Here is a 20932-nt window from a genome sequence, read left to right as displayed (position 1 = left end):
TTAAGGTGTGAGACAAAGGCTGAGACACTAAGACGTGGAATCCCTGGGAAAGTGAGGAGAACAAAGGGGAGAGTGTTGTGGTTATTGACAATGAAACAAGACGTAGCTGTACACCATCTGACCCCTAATACAAATGAAAAATTTAAATAGTAATTACCCAGATTTCTGATAATAGAGAAATATACCCCAAAACTCCTAAGAGAAAAACTTGCATTCTTTCTCTTCCCATTGAAGTTGTAAGTCTTACAATGTCTTTGAAATGTAAATACCCCAGGAGCTAACTAAAACACTGCCCAGGATTGCTCGAGACTGGAGGGGGGAAAAAGGTGGCAGAAGAGGCTTTTTAAAACACATACTGCTATAGAAGCTCCCTTGCCCAAAATCAGTCCACAGCCTCTATGTGATTATTGGTCAAGGGCAAATACAAATCTTAAGTCTTCTCCACAAATATTAGTAAAAAGCTTTATCCATTTGAGTGGCTAATCTTAACTTGTTCTGTCTGCCAGTCACATTTGGATTCAACTATTATTTATAAACTAGTGAGTTTTGTATTGCTGTACCTGATTCATGGCTAAAATTTTGAAATGAAAGTTATATGGTCTCTGTTTGTATCTGTCTGTATGCTTTTGTATGTCTATTTTTACCTGTTATATATGATATATTTCTACATCCGAATGGTATTGCCAAAATTAATTTATAAAAGAGCTCTATTTAATTGGTGAAGAAAAAAAGCTTTAATATCAATAGTGTACTTAGGTAAAACTAAAATTTAATTTTCTTTCATCTTTGAGAAGAACAAAGTTTCCTTGAACTATTGGTTTGTTCTTGATAAGATTATGAAAAGTTTTTCTTTACCTTTTAAGTAATCTACCTAGAAAACAAAGATTCTGTGTTTTATCAAAATAATTTTCTGCGCTTCATGTTGTCTTTATCAGTTCTTTCATTACTTAAGAAAACTGAGTTTTCTCTGTTAAAAGAGCTAAGATTTTTTATGACTATGTAACTTTCTGATTTTGCCTTCAAAGTCCTTAACTGACACTTTGGCTAAATAGATAACTAAATATTATTTCACAGTGACCTATAATACTATTTAAGCAAGTCTTTTAAAACCTTTTTTGATATTTTTGACAAACTTCCCCAAAATCAAATTCTAAATGAAGTCTTTTTGACTTCAAACTAACTTTGGGATTTTCCAGAGGGTCCCTGGAACATCTGAAAGATTTGTCCTCTCTCCTGATAAAAGAGAGATATTAGGGACTTCCCTGGTGGCTCAGTGGTTAAGAATCTGCCTGCACATGCAGGGGATACAGGTTTGAGCCCTGGTCCGGGAAGATCCCACATGCTGCAGAGCAACTAAGCCCGTGCGTCACAACTACTGAGCCTGCGCTCTAGAGCGCATGAGCCACAACTACTGAAGCCCACGTGCCCAGAGCCTTTGTTCTGCAACAAGAGAAGCCACCGCAATGAGAAGCCTGCGCACTGCAACAAAGAGCAGCCCCTGATCGCAGCAACTAGAGGACGCCCGCGTGCAGCAACAAAGACCCAATGCAGCCAAAAATAAAAAGAGAGAGAGAGAGAGAGAGAGAGAGATTAAGCTAATTAGACTTATTTGATGTGTTAAATTTGATATGTTAAATTACTCTACTGACCACAGTAGAGACCAGCCCACTGCAGAAGCCATTTGTTTTCTTTGTTTGCCACAGTGCACTGTGTGTAGTTTCTAAACAAGCATGTCAAACCAGCCAGCATTTTCAGGAGGTCCCTGTACTCAAGCAGTGATCCACAAGCATCTAACATATGGTCCACCCCTGGCCACAGAGAAGTCGTGACCAACTCAAGGTACCTCTTTTCCCCCACAGATGCCTCTTTACCAAGACTCATTTCTCAGGTCTCCTGGCCGGCTCATCAACTGTTGGTTCAAAAACTGGCCCCCATACACAGAGGGCAAGGAGACACTGAAGAAAGAGATAGAGCATTCCAAATTGGTAGGTAGCAGTTCTAATAAGCAACAAAACTTATATACAAGGCTTTTCTTGGGCAGCTGAAAGATGAGTAAATCTCTGCACCAGTCCACCAGAATCTTAAAAGTTTATATAGAGGCATTAACTAGGTTCAGTCACATACACAGTCCAGATGGCCTCAACAACACATTGCTCTTTCAAGGCTGCATCCTTGAAAATGGCTCCTAGTGTTGGAACAGTGAATAGAATGTACATTCCAAGGACAGGGGAAGAGGTGAGTAGCCTCTGATTGCCCAGGTCCAGCCATGGGTCAACCAGTGGTCACGTCCTCTCAATGACCTCCATCAACAATAATTCTAGTTATTTTAAAAATGATGTTACAGAAATAACCAAATTCCCTTGTCAACTGCATTACAATGAACTCTCATCAGATCTTTAACCATGGCCATTTTAAAGTCTTTTGTCATTTACAGACAGTTATTTTTTTACTGATGCTTTTGCAAAAGTATTCCTGCAAAAGTGCTTCATATTCAAGGAGATTCATGGAAAAGACTGACATATACAGGCTTCTGATAAAGAAGATTATACCACTGAACTGAATAAGAATTCACAGAACTCTAAGGAAAAAAAGGATGAATTTATAAAACTGCTAACCAAAGATCAAGATCAACAAGAATTAATTATATTAGACTAAATGAACTGATGAGGATGATTATAATTTTTATGCGTTTTTGTTTGAAACACTGTTGGTTCTTTTATGCTTTGTTTTTCCGTATTTAAGATAATCTTTATCTCTTTTCTCAAGTTATTAGCAATTTGCTAACATATACCTTTGTAAACAAAGATGAAACGTTTATCTTTTTCTCCCTACCTGATCCCTCCAGGATTCAGAAACTCTTGGTGAGTAATCTTATTTTATGGCAACATACTTATTTGCATAAGTTCAATAAGAATCTGTTTTCATTGAAACAGGACACAATTGGAAACTTGGTTATATTATCAAGGCTTTGATTGGAATGTCATATTTTAAAATGTGCATAGAATCAGATATGATCAGACAGCTTTAATGAACAGCATATTAAGAACTTCCCTTCCCATGAACAGTTGGGTTGAGAATATGTTCTATCAACTCACCTCTGTTATTGCTCAAACTCCTATTTTGACTAAGTTGCATGCCTGTATGCAGCAGAGGAGCACCCTGTCCATCAGCCCACTGTCTCTGGAAATGCAGGTGCTACTAGGCCTGTGGAACATGTAGATCCTTCAAATGTCTCTGCCCTTATTCCTATGGCGGCCCCTGGGTCCTGTAGAGAGGTAATAGAAGAAATTCCCATTAATGCCTGGTGTACAGATGGATCTAGTCAGGGCAACCCGCCCACATGCATTTCAGTAGCTATTCAGCCCAAACTGACACCATCTGGATGGAAACAAGAATGAACCATAGCAGCCTATGTGCTGAACTCAAAAATGTAGCTGGTGATCACTCATGAGCCCTGGCTATTAGCCCTTTGTACTGACAGTTGGGCTGTTCCAAAGGGTTTAACCTTATGTCTTGGATAATGGGAAACCAAGGGATGAATAATCACAAATAAGCCCTCATGGAGTCAGGATGTGTAGAAAGACATTTAAGTTCATCTGCAAGAGACTGAGGCAGTCCTCACTGTCTTCCACAGCAGACTGGGTGCGTATAAAGAGTGGCCACTGTAGCACTCGGGTGTGATGATGTATTACCAAGGATGCCAGATTGCCCTTGGAATACAGTGACTTGGCTAATGCAGCAACAACATGTCCTGTTTGTTCTAAACAACAGCCAAGGCAACTGCCAAAGGAGTCTGGGGCCATCCACAAGAGTTCCCAATTGGTGAGGCATTGGCACATTGATTATATTAGCCTCCTCTATCTCACTGAAGGTGCTAAATACACTTTGGTTTGTGTGAACACTGTATCTGGCCTAACCCAAGCTTTCCATTGTTGCCATGCAAACTAGGCTGCCACCATTAGGAGACTAGAGAAGCTGAGTACCATGTACAGATACCTTCATAGAATAGACAGTAACTGGGGGGTTCACATTTCAAATGTCATGGTATGCAAGACTGGCAAAAGTACATGACATTCAGTGGAGGTTCCATCTTCCCTATAGCCCACAAGCAGCAGTGTTGGTAGAAAGGAAAAATGGAATATTAAACAGCAGATTAAATTACTAACAGGTAAAATGACCTTGGCTTAATGGACTAAAATATGGTCCCAGGCTTTATTACATTTGAAAGATCAAACAGTAGGACCTGTTTCCCCATATGCCAGACTGGTTAATACACCCAACACCGTGAAGGTATAAAAAGGTATGGAAGTCGTGGAAGACAACTATTGTTCGACTCTCATCATGGATCAACATGCTATGTTGCTGAGAACACCAAGCCCCATCACGCCTAGGGAAAGTGTTATCTACTGAAATTTGCAATGTTGCAAATCCCAATCATCCCACCAGGATGGGTGAGTTACTTTGCACCTCTGGATGAAGGAGAACTACTCAATCTCCACTGGGATCCTACCGTCCTACTGCAAGTCAGACCTACTGAAGCACAACATACCTAGAACGGAACATGCACCATTGAAAGAGGGGAGAAGGTGGAAGTCCTGGTCAGCATATCCCACCCGCTGTCTATCTCCTCATGCCTGACAGTGCTGCCTCCCCTGGCAACATGTATAGTATGCACAACCAGGTCAGATTCCTAAAGCTGCAGTCATGTTAACATCTACATATCAGACAACAAGTGTTATTCCTATATGAGAAGACTTCCCCATAGAAGTTCCTGCTAAATATCTGTCTTTCCAACCTTAGACTTCTGCTGTCCCTGTCCTGTGGTGTCCAGTCACTGGGTGGGCACAGTTTCCACCGCCAGGGTCATTTGGCCATTGTCTTTATTCCTAACATTAGCCTAGAGAACATTATAGCACACATAGAATCCCTTACTAGATTCACCAAACAAGACTTAAACGATAGCCAGCAAAGCCCTTCTTTACTGAACACTGACAAATATCTAAAGAGAAAAACCATCCTCTAAAATAGGATGGACTTGGACAGTATTACTGCCTCACAAGGAGGCACCTATGCCACTACCCAAACAGAATGTTCTATGTTCATAGCTGATGAGTCTACTAATGTATCATCTTTATTAAATCACATGAGGACACAAGTGAATGCCCTGAGTGATCCAATCTCACTAGGGCACTTAGTAAATCAATGTTTTGGATCATGGGGTTCTTGGTGGGAAAAAAATTGTTACTTATATTGAGAATCATTATCTTTATCTGTGTTTTCTCTTGCATGTGCTTATACTGTTGCTGAGGCAACTACCTCCAATGTAGCCAGAGAGCTACCAATTGAGCCACATCCATGGTATTAAAACTCTTTGCTGATTACTTAGAGACACTGCAGAAGAGGAGGATGTATAAGATTGTAAGAGCTGGTCACCAGGGATGGAGTATTAGAGGAGGTTATTGAGAGGACTTGACCTCCAGTTGACCTGCAAGCTGGACCTGGGCAATCGATGGCTGCTTACCCATTCCCCTGTCCTTGGAATGTACATTCTGCTCACCATTCCCACACTATGAGCTGTTTCAAGGATGCAGCCTTGAGAAAGTAACGTATTGTTGAGACAATCTGGACTGTGCACATGACTAAACTTTTAAGATGCTGGCTGGTGGGTGCAGAGATCCACTTGTCTTGTGACTACCCAAGATAAACCTCAAATGTAAGTTCCCTTGCTTATTAAAACTGCCACCTACCAATCTGGAGTGGTCTCTTTCTTGGGTCTCTCCTTGTACTCCAAGTATGGGGGCCAGTTTCAATCACCCAGGGACTCCCAAGGTTGCAAACCAACATGAGCCCATATCAGTAAATTCGGCCTGATCCAACTTAATGTTCCTTCCACCATTACCCTACATTCTTAGTATACATTCGTACAATTTCCCCAGATTTCTGCTTATATAAATTAGAAAACTCAATTAGTTCATTTGGAGTGTAGTGCACTCCCTCATGGATCACACTTTGTACCTCATCTTTAGAGGCCTGCTGGGACCTGAGTATAGTTATAGGTCTAGAAGCAGAGAAGGGTGATGGGAGTGGACCCTGAGGGGTCTCACCATGATCTTGTATGGCAACTGCCTAAAGGGAGGCAATTACCATTTCTTCAAGCAATGCTATGTTAATCCCCATAGACAGGTGGAGAGGACCATACCACTGTAGGAGGGGAAACTGGGAGTGGAGATGCTGCTGCCGGTAGGGGTAAGGAGGCCACTTCTTCTATAGTTGGGAAAGACACTTTTCCTGGGGCTGAGGATATCAACTCAGCTAGGGGTAAGGAGGTCGATTCCACTGAAGATGGGGAGGCCGCTTCCACTGGGGGTGGGGAGACCTCTTCCACTGGCAAAGAAGATTTATCAGTATTTAGGGGCTCAATGTCTCCAGCTTCATCAGCGTCTTCCCACACATTTCCATCCCAATTTGCAGGATCCCATTATTTTGTAATCAATGCCTTCACTTTAACAGTAGACACTCTGCAAGGCTGAGTTAAATTTGTGTTGTAACTCAGCCAATTACAAGGTGAAGTGCTGTGTTTGACTTTCAGCAATTTTAGCTCTGCTTCTACAGGAGATAAGACTCTTATTCAAGGCACACAGAGAAGCTCTTAAGTCATTTACATGACACTCGAGCTAGGTATTCAAATCCCTGAGCTTATCCTTTTCTTATACCACTTTGTCCAGCAACATTAGAAGCAACCAACCACATCATTTAATTCATTAATCTTCAAAAAACGTTGAAAAGTATCATTCACTGAGTCACTTAGCCTCTTGCTTCTTATAAGTGGTTGATTAGGAGTATATATTTTGTGTATCTCTATAAACAGTTCCCATCATGGACTATTAATGTTCTCTTTACTACTGGAAATAGAGTCATCAGTGTCTTTAAATCTGATCACATTAGAAGGCCAATTCCAGAAACAACAGAACCAAATTATTTAGGTCTATTACCCATTTTGAGTTAATTTTTGTGAAGGGTGTAAGTTCTGTGTCTACATTCATTATTTTGATAATTCTCTTCAGTGGTATGTGTTCCTTTCTTTTTAGTTTTTGTGTATCTATCGTAGGTTTTTAATTTGTGGTTACCATGGGGTACATATATATTGAATACTACTACATATACTTCTTTTAAACTGGTAGTCATTTAAGTTCAAACACATTCTAAAAGATCTACATTTTTTACTCCCCTCCCCACATTGTTTTTGATGTCATATTTTATATCTTCATGCTTCTCCCTTTACTGTTTATTGCAGTTATAGTTGCTTTTACAACTTTTTGTCTTTTAATCTACATGCTGGCTTCTTTAAATGATCTTCAATTCTTACTATATATTTGCTTTCCCTAGTGGGATTTTCCTTTTCTTATAGATTCTTCTCTCCCATTTAGAGAAGACCCTTCAACATTTCTTTTAGGGTATGTTTAGTATTGCTGAATTCTTTTAGCTTTCGCTTGTTTGAGAAGTTCTCCTCCTATTCTAAACAATGAGCTTGCTGAGTAGAGTATCCTAGGTTGCAGGTTTTTCCCTCAGCACTTTGAATATATCATGCCACTTCCTTCTGGCCTGCAAAGTTTCTGCAGAGATATTAACTGGTAGTTTTATGGGGATTCCCTTGTATATGACTCTTTTTCTCTTGCTGCCTTTAAAATTCTTTTGCCATTTTATTTTATTTATTTATTTTTGGCTGTGTTGGGTCTTCATTTCTGTGCGAGGGCTTTCTCTAGTTGCGGCAAGTGGGGGCCACTCTTCATCGCAGTGCGTGGGCCTCTCACTGTCGCGGCCTCTCTTGTTGTGGAGCACAAGCTCCAGACGCGCAGGCTCAGTAGTTGTGGCTCACGGGCCTAGTTGCTCCGCGACATGTGGGATCTTCCCAGACCAGGGCTCAAACCCGTGTCCCCTGCATTTGCAGGCAGACTCTCAACCACTGTGCCACCAGGGAAGCCCCTCTTTTGCCATTTTAATTGTGGTATGTCTTGGTGTGGGATCTGTTTGGGTTTATCTTGTATGGGACCCTCTGTGCTTGCTATACCTCAATATCTATTTTCTGTCTTCAGGTTTGGGAAGTTTTTAGTGATAATCTCCTCAAATACATTTTCGATCCCCTTCTTCCTCTCTCTTCTCCTTCCGGGACCCCAATAATGTGTTTGTATTCTTAATGTTATCTCAAAAGATCTCTTAAACTGTTCTTTTTTTAACTTGTTTTTGTTTGACTTTCTTCTTGGATGATTTCCATTATTCTAACTTCCAGATCACTTACGTGCTCTTCTGCTTCATTTAGTCTGCTATTCATTCCTTCTAGGGTGTTTTTTGTTATTGAATTCCTCATTTCTGATTGGGTCTTTTTTATATATTCTAGTTCCTTGTTAAAATTCTGTGTTCACCTTTCTCCTAATTCAATTAACATTCTTACTACAGTTGCTATAAATTCTTTATCTGGTAAATTGTTTTCCATTATTTGCTTTTTCAGGGTTTTCTCTGCCTTTTCCTTTTGCTTAACTTTCTCTGCCTCTATGAGTTTAGGTGAAACAGTTACCTACTGTGGTCTTAAAGGGGTGTCCTTACATGGGAGCATCCTTATGCAGGCTACGTGTGCCCAGTGCCTTTGGTGGGAGAGCTGGATTTGACGTGGATGCAAGTCACGTCTTTCCTCAGGGTGTGCTGGCAGCTATCGCCTTGGTAGGAGGTGGGGCTGGAGATGGAGGTGCTAGTGCTGGAGCCAGGTGTGAGGTAGGGTTTCCCCTCTGCTCAGTGGCCATCACTGCCCTATCAGGGACAGGGTCTGCTCCCAAGTTGCTGGAGCAGAAGTCCTGAGGGTCAGGCCCAAGCTGGCTCTGTTCCCTTAAGTGTGTGCTTTCCCCTCTGCCAGCATTGGGACCCTTGACCCAGAGGAGGAGGAGTGCTGAAGCAAGGGGGTCCCCCTAGTGCTTTCAGTTTCACCACAAACAATGGTCCAAGCTGTCTCTGATGCACTACCTGTGCAGGTATCCACATTGTTTCCCTCACTCTGCTCACATGGAGTATTGGGTCCAAGTCCCCTTTGTCCCTCACAGCCAATCACTCCCCCTAGCCTTTGCCAACAGCCAATCACTCCCCCTAGCCTTTGCCACCCCTGCCCTATTGTGGAGCCACACCACAGGGCAGGGAGTCCCATTTGGACTCTCAGCATGCATCTGGGGGTGAGCTGTGGTGGACTGGCCACTGTCAGAGTTCTGGGCTGCTTCTGATGTGCTGCTTGAGTAAGCGCCAACAATGGCCACTGCCGTCCCACCCAAACGTTGCCCTGGGACTGAGTCACTTCTGCATCCTTCTGAGCTTTCTCCCAGACCATGGCAGCCCTAAATCCAGTCCTGTGCCGCAATGTGGAGTAAGCGAGGGCTGGAGCATTCACATGGCTCAGGCTGGGGCACTTGCTGAGGCAGTAGCAGGAAACTGGCAGCCACTTGAAGAGTCCTTACTCTGGCCTCTCCGCCCTGCCTCAGGGGCAAGCCAGCACATATGCATGCCTCAGGAGTGGAGTCCAGGCTTCCCTAGCCCTCCTGTTAGTTCCAATGGTCCCAATCAGTCAAGGGTGATCATCTCCCCTGCGCAGGACCCCAGGACTGGGGCATCCAATCTGTGACTTGACCCACTCACTTTCCAGGGTGAATCTCCACCCATGGAGTCTCCCTTTTCCCCTGAGTCCCCTCCCAGGGACACTGGTTCTGACCTGATCACTTCTCTTCCCTTCCTATCTGATTATGTGTGGATCTTTCTTACAGCCCTGGTTGCGCATGAGTCTTTCTAGCAGTTTCTAGTTTTCAGTGAGAACTGTTCCACATGTAAATGTATTTTTGATGTGTTTGTGTGGGGAGGCGAGTTCCATGTTCTCCTGCTCCGCCATCTTGATCAATCCCTCAATGTATTTTTTTTTAATTTTATTTATTTATTTTAGCTGTGTTGTGTCTTTGTTGCTGCGCACAGGCTTTCTTTAGTTGTGGCGAGCGGGGGCTACTCTTCCTTGCGGTGTGCAGGCTTCACATTGTGGTGGCTTCTCTTGTTGTGGAGCATGGGCTCTAGGCACGCGGGCTTCAGTAGTTGTGGTGACCAGGCCCGGCTGCTCCGCAGCATGTGGGATCTTCCTAGACCAGGGCTTGAACCTGAGTCCCCTTTGTTGACAGGCGGACTCCCAACCACTGTGCCACCAGGGAAGCCCTCTCAATGTGGTTTTGATTTGCATTTCTTTAGGGACTGTTTATACTGACCATCTTTCCATATCGTTATTGGTCATTTGCAAATCTCCTTTGGCGAATATTCAATCTTTGCCCATTTTCAAATGGACTGTCTTTTAATTATTGAGTTGCAAGAATTTTATTTTTATTTTATTTTATTTTAATTTTGTGGTACACGGGCCTCTCACTGCTGTGGCCTCTCCCGTTGCGGAGCACAGGCTCCGGATGCGCAGGCTCAGCGGCCATGGCTCACGGGCCCAGCCACTCCGTGGCATGTGGGATCTTCCCGGACCAGGGCACAAACCCGTGTCCCCTGCATTGGCAGGCGGACTCTCAACCACGGCGCCACCAGGGAAGCCCAAGAATTTTATTTTTGATATAAATCCCTCATCAGATATATGATTTAAATATATTTTCTCCTATTTTGTGGGTTGTCTTTTCACCTTATTCATAGTGTCCTTTGAATCCCAAAAGTTTTTAATTTTGAGAAGTCCAATTTATGTATTCTATTCTTTTGTCATTTATGCTTTTGGTGTCATGTGTAGGAAACCATTGCATAATCCAGTCATGAAGACTTCTTTATACTTTTCTTCCCTTATATTAAGGTCTATGATCCATTGTGAGTTAACATTTGTGCATTGCCTGATGTAAGGATCCCAATTCATTCTTTTGCATGTGGATATACAGTAACTCCAGCACCATTAGTTAGAAAGACTGTTCCTTCCCCACTGAATTGTCTTGGCACTACTGATGAATTTCAATAGATCATAAATGTTAAGGGTTATTTTTCTGGACTCTCATTGAATTCCATTGATGTGTATGTCTATCCTTATATAAATACTGCAGTACCATACTATCTTGATTACCATAGTTTTACAGTAAATTTTGAAATTGGAAAGTGTGAATTCTCCAACTTTGTTCTTTTTCAAGATTGTTGGTTATTCTGGGTTCTTTGTATTTCCATATGAATTTAACATTTGCTTTCCAGTTTATGCCATAAAACAGATGGGATTTTTATAGGAATTCCATTGAATCTATAGATGAATTTGGAGAGCACAGCCATCTTAAAAATCTTAAATATTCCAATCTATGTACATGGGATGTCATTCATTGATGTAGATATTACCTAACTTCTTTCAAGTATGTCTTATACTTTTTAATAGACTTTATTTTTCAAAGCAGTTTTAGGTTCAAGTAAAATTGAGTAGAAGATACAGAGACTTCCTATATACCCCTTGCTCCCGCACATGAATAGCCTTTCCAAATAAAAACATCCTCCATGAGAGTGGTACATCTGTTACAACTGATGAACCTACATGGACAAATTATTATCATCCAGAGTCCATAGTTTACATTAGAGTTAAATTTTAATGTACATTCCATGGGTTTAGACAAATGTATAATGTCATGTATCTACCATTATGGAATCATACAGAGTTGTTTCAATGCACTAAAAATCCTCTGTACTCTGCCCATTCACCCCTCTTCCTCCATAATCCCTGATAACAACTGATCTTTTTACTGTTTTCATAGTTTTGCCTTTTCCAGAATGTCACAAAATTGGAATCATATAGTATGTGACCTTTTCAGATGGACTTCATTCACATAGTAATACACATTTAAGTTTCCTCCATGACTTTTCATGGCTTGATAGCTCTTTTTTTTTTAGCACATTTTAGGAATATTTAGTGATATTCCATTGTCTGGATGTACCACATTTTATTTATCCATTCTCCTACCGAAGGACATCTTTGTTGTTTCCAAGTTTGGGCAATTAAGAATAAACCTGATATACAGCCAAGACATGGAAGCGACCTAAATGTCCATCAACAGATGAATGGATAAAGAAGATATGGTGTGTATGTATGTATCTCTGTGTGTGTGTGTGTGTGTGTGTATACATATATCACACACACACACACATGATAGTATATTACTCAGCCATAAAAGAGAATAAAATAATGCCATTTGCAGCAACATGGATGGACCTAGAGATTAACATGTTAAGTGAAGTCAGACAGAGAAAGGCACATATCATATGATATCACTTATATGTGGAATCTTAAAAAAATATACAAATGAACTTATTTACAAAACAGAAATAGACTCTTGGACATAGAAAGAAACTTATGGTTACCAAGTGCGAAAGGATGGGGGAGGGACAAATTAGGAGTTTGGGATTAACAGATTAACACTACTACATATAAAATAGATAAACAATAAGGATCTACTGTATGGCACAGGGAACTAAAATCAGTATCTTTTAATAACCTATAATGGAAAGGAAACTGAAAAGAATACATATGTATGTGTGTTTATATATATATGAATCACTTTGCTGAACACCTAATACTACATTGTAAATCAACTACCCTTCAATAAAAAGTTGTTTGCTTTGAAAAAAAAGAATAAAGCTGATATAAACATCCAAGTGCAAGTTTTTATGTGGACATAAGCTTTCAACTCCTTTAGATAAATACCAAGGAGCATGATTGCTGGATCATATGGTAAGAGTATGTTTACTTTTGTAAGAAACTGCCAAATTGCCTTCTAAAGTGGCTGTACCACTTTGCATTCCCACCAGCAATGAATGAGAGTTTTTGTTCCTCCACATCGCTGCTAGCATTTGGTGTTGTCAGTGTCCTGTATTTTGGTCATTCTAATAGGTATATAGTGGTATCTCACTTTTGTTTCAGTTTTCATTTCCCTTATGATATATGATGTGGAATACTTTTTCATATGCTTAATTTCTACCTATATATCTTCTCTGGTAGGGATCTGCTAGGGCTTCTTGGCCATGTTTTAACTGTGGTATTTTCTTATTGTTGAGTTTTAAGAGTTCTTTGCATATTTTAATAACAGTCCCTTTATTAGGTATGTCTTCTACAAATATTATCTCCAAGGCAGTGGTTTGTCTTTTCATTTTCTTGACAGTCTTTTGTACAGCAGAAAATTTTAAGTTTAATTAAGTTCAGTTTATCAATCCATTTTTTCATAGACTGTGCCTTTGGTGTTGCATCTAAAAAACCACTGCCAATAATCTCCAAAATTTATAAGCAGCTCATGCAGCTCAATAACAAAAAAACAAACAACCCAATCCAAAAATGGGCAGAAGACCTAAATAGACATTTCTCCAAAGAAGATATACAGATTGCCAACAAACACATGAAACAATGCTCAACATCATTAATCATTAGAGAAATGCAAATCAAAACTACAATGAGATATCATCTCACACCGGTCAGAATGGCCATCATCAAAAAATCTACAAACAATAAATGCTGGAGAGGGTGTGGAGAAAAGGGAACACTCTTGCACTGCTGGTGGGAATGTGAATTGGTACAGCCACTATGGAGAACAGTATGGAGGTTCCTTAAAAAACTACAAATAGAGCTACCATATGACCCAGCAATCCCACTACTGGGCATATACCCTGAGAAAACCATAATTCAAAAGGAGTCATGTACCAAAATGTTCATTACAGCTCTATTTACAATAGCCAGGACATGGAAACAACCTAAGTGTCCATCTTCAGATGAATGGATAAAGAAGATATGGCACATATATACAATGGAATATTACTCAGCCATAAAAAGCAACGAAATTGAGCTATTTGTAATGAGGTGGATGGACCTAGATTCTGTCATACAGAGTAAAGTCAGTCAGAAAGAGAAAGACAAATACCGTATGCTAACACATATATATGGAATTTAAGAAAAAAAATGTCATGAAGAACCTAGGGGTAAGACAGGAATAAAGACACAGACTTACTAGAGAATGGACTTGAGGATGGGGAGGGGGAAGGGTAAGCTGTGACAAAGCGAGAGAGAGAGGCATGGACATATATACACTACCAAACGTAAGGTAGATAGCTAGTGGGAAACAGACGCATAGCACAGGGAGATCAGTCGGTGCTTTGTGACCTCCTGGAGGGGTGGGATAGGGTGGGTGGAAGGGAGGGAGACGCAAGAGGGAAGAGATATGGGAACATATGTATATGTATATAACTGATTGACTTTGTTATAAAGCAGAAACTAACACACCATTGTAAAGCAATCATACTCCAATAAAGATGTATAAAAAAAAAACACTGCCAAAGTCATCTAGATTTTCTCCGATGTTATATTCTCAAAGTTTTACACTTTTTTACATTTAGGTCTCTAATCTATTTTGAGTTCTTTTTGTGAAGGGTATAAAGTTTGCATCTAGATTCTTTTTTTTTTTTTTGCATATGGATGCTCAGTGATTTCAACACCATTTGTTGAAAAAACTATTTTTGGTCCATTGTGCTGTCTTTGCTCTTTTGTTAAACTGCATGGTACTGGAATAAAAATAGACACAGAGACCAGTGGAACAGAATAGAGAGCTCATAATTAAACCCTTGCATATACAGTCAACTAATATTTGATAAGGAAGCCAGAAACATCCAGTAGGGAAAGGATAGTCCCTTCAACAAATGCTGTCAGGAAAACTGGATAACCACATGCGGAAAAATGAAATTGGACCCCTATCTTACGCCACTTACAAAAATTAACTTGAAATGGATCAAAGACTTAAACATAAGACCTAAAACCATAAGCGTCCTAGAAGAAAACACAGGGAAGAAGCTCCCTGACATTGGTCTTGGCAATGCTTTTTTTGATGTGGCACCAAAAGCACAAGCAACAAAAGTGAAAATCAACAAGTGGGACTACATTAAACTAAAAAGCTTCTGCACAGCAAAAGAAACGATCAACAAAATGAAAAGGCAACTTACAGAATGGGAAAAAATATTTGCAAACCATGTATCAGATAAGGGAGTAATATCAAAAAAATATAAAGAACTTATATAATACATACAACTCAATGATTTAAAAAATCCATAAATGGGCATGAGAACTAAATAGACATTTTTTCAAAAAAGAAACCCAAATGGACAACAGCCACATGAAAAGATGCTCAACATCACTAAGCATCAGAGAAAAGTAAATCAAAGCTACAATGAGATATCACCTCACACCTGTAAGACTAGAAGTCATCAAGAAGACAAGAGATAACAAGTGTTGGCAAGGACGTGGAGAAAAGGGAACCCTTGTGCAATGCTGGTGGGATTTGTAAGCTGGTTCAGCCACTATGGAGCAAAGTATGGAGATTCCTCAGAAAATTAAAATTAGAACTAACATATTATCCAGCAATTCCACTTCTCAGTATATATCCAAAGGAATGAAAGCTGGTTAACAAGAGATATATGAACTCCTATGCTTACTGCATCATTATTTACAATAGCCAAGATATGGAAACAAACTGATTTTCCATCAATGGATGAAAGGATAAAGAAGATGTGATATGTATAGATGCAATGGAATACTACTCAGCCATGAAAAAAGGAAATTCTGCTCTTTGCAACAACATGGATGGACCTTAAGGACATCATGCTAAGTGAGGTAAGTCAAACAGAGAAAGACAAATAATCTATGATACCTCTTATACGTGGAATCTAAAAAACCCAAACTCATAGTAGCAGAAAATAAAATGGGCTTTACCAGGCGTTGGGGGATAGGAGAATGGGAGAGATGTCATTTAAGAGTAAATACTTTCAAATAGATAAATAATTCCTAGAGACCTATACACAGTACAGTGATTATAGACAACAAAACTGTATTAAACATTAAATTTGCTAAGGAACTAATCTTTTTTTTTTTTTTTTTTGCGGCACACAGGCCTCTCACTGCTGTGGCCTCTCCCGCCGCGGAGCACAGGCTCTGGACGCGCAGGCTCAGCGGCCATGGCTCACGGGCCCAGCTGCTCCGCAGCATATGGGATCCTCCCGGACCGGGGCACGAACCCGTGTCCCCTGCATCGGCAGGCGGACTCTCAAGGACTGCACCACCAGGGAAGTCCAGGAACTAATCTTAATTGTTCCCAATATTAGAAGAAATGATAACTATGTGATGCAATAGAGGTGTTAACAGTACAATGGCAATCATACTGCAAAATAAATGTATCAAATCAATATAATGTACACGTTAAACTTACAGTGTTATATGTCAAATACAACTCAATAAAAAAATTAAAAATAGAAAGTCATCAAACCACAAAAGAAGAGATAAAGAGAGGAAGAAAGGAATAAATGAACTACAAATAGCCAGACACCAATTAACAATGTGATAAGACCATACATATCAATAATTACTCTAAATGTAAACTAAACTCTCCAATCAGAAGACCACGAGTGGCTGCACAAATTAAAAAAACAAGCAAACCAAGACCCAACTATATGATGCCTGCAAGAGACTGACTTCAACTTTAAGGACATATATCGATTAAAGAGAAGGCCTGGAATAAGATATTCCATTCAAATGGAAACCAAAAGCAAGCAAGGATAGCTATACAGTAGTCCCCCCTTACCCATGGAGGATATGTTCCAAGATCCCCAGTGGATGTCTGAAACTGCACAGTATAGAAGCATATATATATATATACACACTATGTTTTTTCCTATGTATACATACCTATGATAAAATTTAATTCATAAATTAGACATAAGACATTAACAACAATAACTCATAATAAAATGGAACAATTCTAACAATATACTGTAATAAAAATTATATGAATGTGCTTTTTCTCTCTCTCTCTCAAAGTATCTTATTGTACTGTACTCACCCTTCTTCTTGTGATGATGTGAGGTAATATAATACCTACATGATGAGATGAAGAGAGGTCTGTGGTTGTGTGTCAGGAGCAGACTATGTCAATGATTGGGGATTCCAGGTGGGACAGAGTGGAATGGTGTGAGATTTCATCATTCAATTTAAAATTTATGAAATAAAAAGGATCATAAGAGACAACTATAAACAACTATGCCAATAAACTGGACAACCCAGAAGAAATGGATAAATTCCTAGATACAACCTACGACAACTGAATCATGAAGAAACAGAAAAACTGAATAGATTGATTACAAGGTAAGGAGATTAAATCAGATTCAAAAACCTTCCAACAAACAAAAGTCCAGGACCAGATGGCTTCACTGGTGAATGGTACCAAACATTTAAAGTAAAATTTACACCAATCCTTCCAAACTCTTCCAAAGAAAAACAGAAAAGAAGGAAACACTTTCAAACTCATTTTACGAGGCCAGTATTATCCTCATAACAAAACCAGGCAAGGACACCACAAAAAAAATGACAGGCCAATATCCCTGATGAACACAGATGCGAAAATCCTCAACAAAATATTAGCAAAATGAAATCAACCCTATAAAAGAATCACAGACCATGATCAAGGGGAATTTATTCCAGGGAAACAAGGATGGTTCAACATCTGCAAATTAATCAATGTGATATACCACATTAACAAAATGAAGGGTAAAAATCATATGAACATCTCAACAGATGCAGAAAAAGCATATAACAAAATTTAACATCCATTTATGATTTTAAAAAATCTCAACAAAGTGTACATAGAGGGAACATACCTTAACATAATAGAGACCATATATGAAAAGTCCAAGCTAACACCACATTCAATGGAGAAAAACTGAAACCTTCCTCTAAGATTAGGAACAAGACAAGGATGCCCACTCTCATCACTTTTATTCAACATAGTATCTGGAAGTCCTAGCCACAGCAATTAGGCAAGAAAAAGAAATAAAAGGCATTCCAATCAGAAATGAAATAGTAAAACTGTTGCTATTTGCAGATGACATATTATATATGAAAAACCCTAAAGACTCCATCAATAAATTCTTAGAACTGATGAACAAATTCAGTAAAGTTGCAGGATACAAAATCAGAAAATGTTGCATTTCTATACATTAATAATGAACTACCATAAAGAGAAAATAAGAAAACAATCCCTTTTACGACTGCATCAAAAAAAATTCTTAAGAATAAATTTAACCAAGGAAGTGAAAGACCTGTACACTGAAAATTAGAAGACTTTTATGAAAGAAGAACAACTAAATGGAAAGACATTCCATGTTCATGGACTAGAAGAATTAATGTTGTTAAAACGTCCAAACCACCCAAAGCAATCTAAAGATTCAGTGCAATCCCTATCAAAATTCCAATGGCACTTTCCAAAGAAACACAACAAATCTTAAAATTTCTTTGGAACCACAAAATACCCCAAGTAGTCAAAGCAATCTTGAGAAAGAAGAACAAAGCTGGAGGCATCACACTTCCTGATTTCAAACTATATTACAAAGTCATAGTAATCAAAACAGTATGGTATTGGCATAAAAACAGACACATAGATCAATGGAACACAGTAGAGAGCCCAGAAACAAATCCATGCATATATGGTCAATTTATGACAAAGGAGCTAAGATATACAATTCAGAAAGGGCAGTCTCTTCAATAAATGGTACTGGGAAAACTGGACAGTCACATGCAAAAGAATGAAACTTGACAACTACCTTACACCATACACAAAAATTAACTCAAAATGAACATAAACCTGAAATCATTAAAAAGAACTCCTAGAAGAAAAAATAGGCAGTAATCTCCTTGATATTGATATTGGTAAGAATTTTTTGGATTTGACACCAAAAGCAAAAGCAACAAAAGCAAAAATAACAAGTGGGACTACATCAAACCAAAAAGCTTCTGCACAGTAAAGGAAACCATAACCAAAATGAAAAGGCAACTTACCAAATGGGAGAAAATATTTACAAATCATATATCTGATAAGAGGCTAATATCCAAAATGTATAAAGATCTCATACAACTCAACAGCCAAAAAAATCCAATTGAAAAATGGGCAGAGTATTGAAGTCCTAGCCACAACAATCAGATGAAAAAAAGGAATCCAAATTGGAAAAGAAGTAAAACTGTCACTGTTCGCAGATGACACAATACTATATAGAAAAAAATCCTAAAGACACCACCAAAAAACTACTAGAGCTCATCAATGAATTCAGTAAAGGTTCAGGATACAAAATTAACATACAGAAATCTGTTGCATTTCTGAACACTAACAATGAAGTATCAGAAAGAGAAATTAAGGAAACAATCCTATTTACTATCACATCAAAAAGAATAAAATACCTAGGAATAAACCTACCTAAGGAGGTAAAAGACCTGTACCCAGAAAACTGTAAGACACTGATGAAAGAAACTGAAAACAACACAAACAGATGGAAAGCTACACCATGTTCATGGATTTGAAGAATCAATATTGTTAAAATGACCATACTACCCAAGGCAATCTACAGATTCAATGCAATCCTTATCAAAATGCCAATGGCATTTTTCACAGAACTAGAACAAATAATTCTAAAATGTGTATGGATACACAAAAGACCTCGAATAGCCAAAACAACCTTGAGAAACAAAAACAGAGCTGGAGGTACCATGCTCTCTGGCTTCAGACTATAGTACAAAGATAAAGTAATCAAAACAGCATGGTACTGTCACAAAAACAGACATATAGATCAATGGAACAGGATAGAAAGCCCAGAAATAAACCCACACATTTATGGTCAACTAATCTACGACAAAGGAGGCAAGAATATACAATGGAGAAAAGTAGTGTTGGGAGAACGGGACAGCTACATGTAAAAGAAGGAAATTAGAATATTTTCTTACACCATATACAAAAATAAACTCAAAATAGATTAAAGACCTAAATGTAAGACCAGAAACCATAAAACTCCTAAAAGAAAACATAGGCAGAACACTGTGACATAAACTGCAGCAATATTTTTTTGGATCTACCTCTTAAGGTAAAGGAAACAAAAGCAAAAATAAATAAATGGGACCTAATTAAATTTAAAAGCTTTTTCACAGCAAAGGAAACCATCAGCAAAACAAAAAGACAACCTACTGAATTAGACAAAATATTTGCAAATGATATGACCGATAAGGGATTAATATCCAAAATGTATGAACAGCTCATACAACTCAACATCAAAAAAACAAACAACTCCACTAAAAAGTGGGCAAAGGGCTTCCCTGGTGGCGCAGTGGTTGAGAGTCCGCCTGCCGATGCAGGGGACACGGGTTCGTGCCCCGGTCTGGGAAGATCCCACATGCCGCGGAGCAGCTGGGCCCGTGAGCCATGGCTGCTGAGCCTGTGCGTCCGGAGCCTGTGCTCCGCAACGGGAGAGGCCACAACAGTGAGAGGCCCGCGTACCGCAAAAGAAAAACAAAAAAAAAGTGGGCAGAACACCTGAATAGACATTTTTCCAAAGAAGACATATAGATGGCCAACAGGCACAGGTAAAGATGCTCAACATTGTTAATCATCAGAGAAAGGCAATTCAAAACCATTAGATATCACCTCATGCCTGTCAGGTGGCTATCATAAAAAAAAACCCACAAATAAGAAATGTTGAAGAAGATGTGGAGAAAAGGGAACCCTTTTGGTATACTGTTGGTGAGAATGTATACTGATGCAGCCACTGTGGAAAACAGTAGGGAGGTTCCTCAAAAAACTAAAAATAGAACTACCATATGATCCAGCAATTCCACTCCTGGGCATATATCCAACAAAACCAAAAACATTAATTCGAAAAGATACATGCACCACAATATTCATAGCAGCATTATTTACAATAGCCAAGATGTGAAAGCAACCTAAATGTCTTTCAACAGACGAATGGAAAATGAAGATGTGGTATATATATACCATGGAATACAACTTGGCTATAAAAAAGAATGAAATTTTGCCAATTACAACAAAATGGATGGACTTGGAAT

General features: G+C 39.2%; 1 protein-coding gene across 9 annotated transcripts in view; it reads right to left on the bottom strand.

Moving 5' to 3' along the window:
- The window catches only part of SYTL4 (synaptotagmin like 4), a 197017-nt gene that overhangs the window by 158458 nt on the left and 17627 nt on the right, over positions 1–20932 (bottom strand). For all 9 annotated transcript variants that reach the window (XM_067723358.1, XM_067723359.1, XM_067723362.1 and 6 more), the window contains one exon: positions 3096–3265. The gene's annotated coding sequence lies outside the window, so the exon portion shown is untranslated. The remainder of the gene's footprint in view (positions 1–3095; positions 3266–20932) is intronic.

This window comes from Pseudorca crassidens, chromosome X (assembly GCF_039906515.1).
Source record: "Pseudorca crassidens isolate mPseCra1 chromosome X, mPseCra1.hap1, whole genome shotgun sequence".
In the NCBI taxonomy this organism is placed as follows: domain Eukaryota; kingdom Metazoa; phylum Chordata; class Mammalia; order Artiodactyla; family Delphinidae; genus Pseudorca; species Pseudorca crassidens.
Note: the sequence above shows the minus strand (reverse complement) of the source record. Positions and strands in the feature narration are given on the sequence as shown.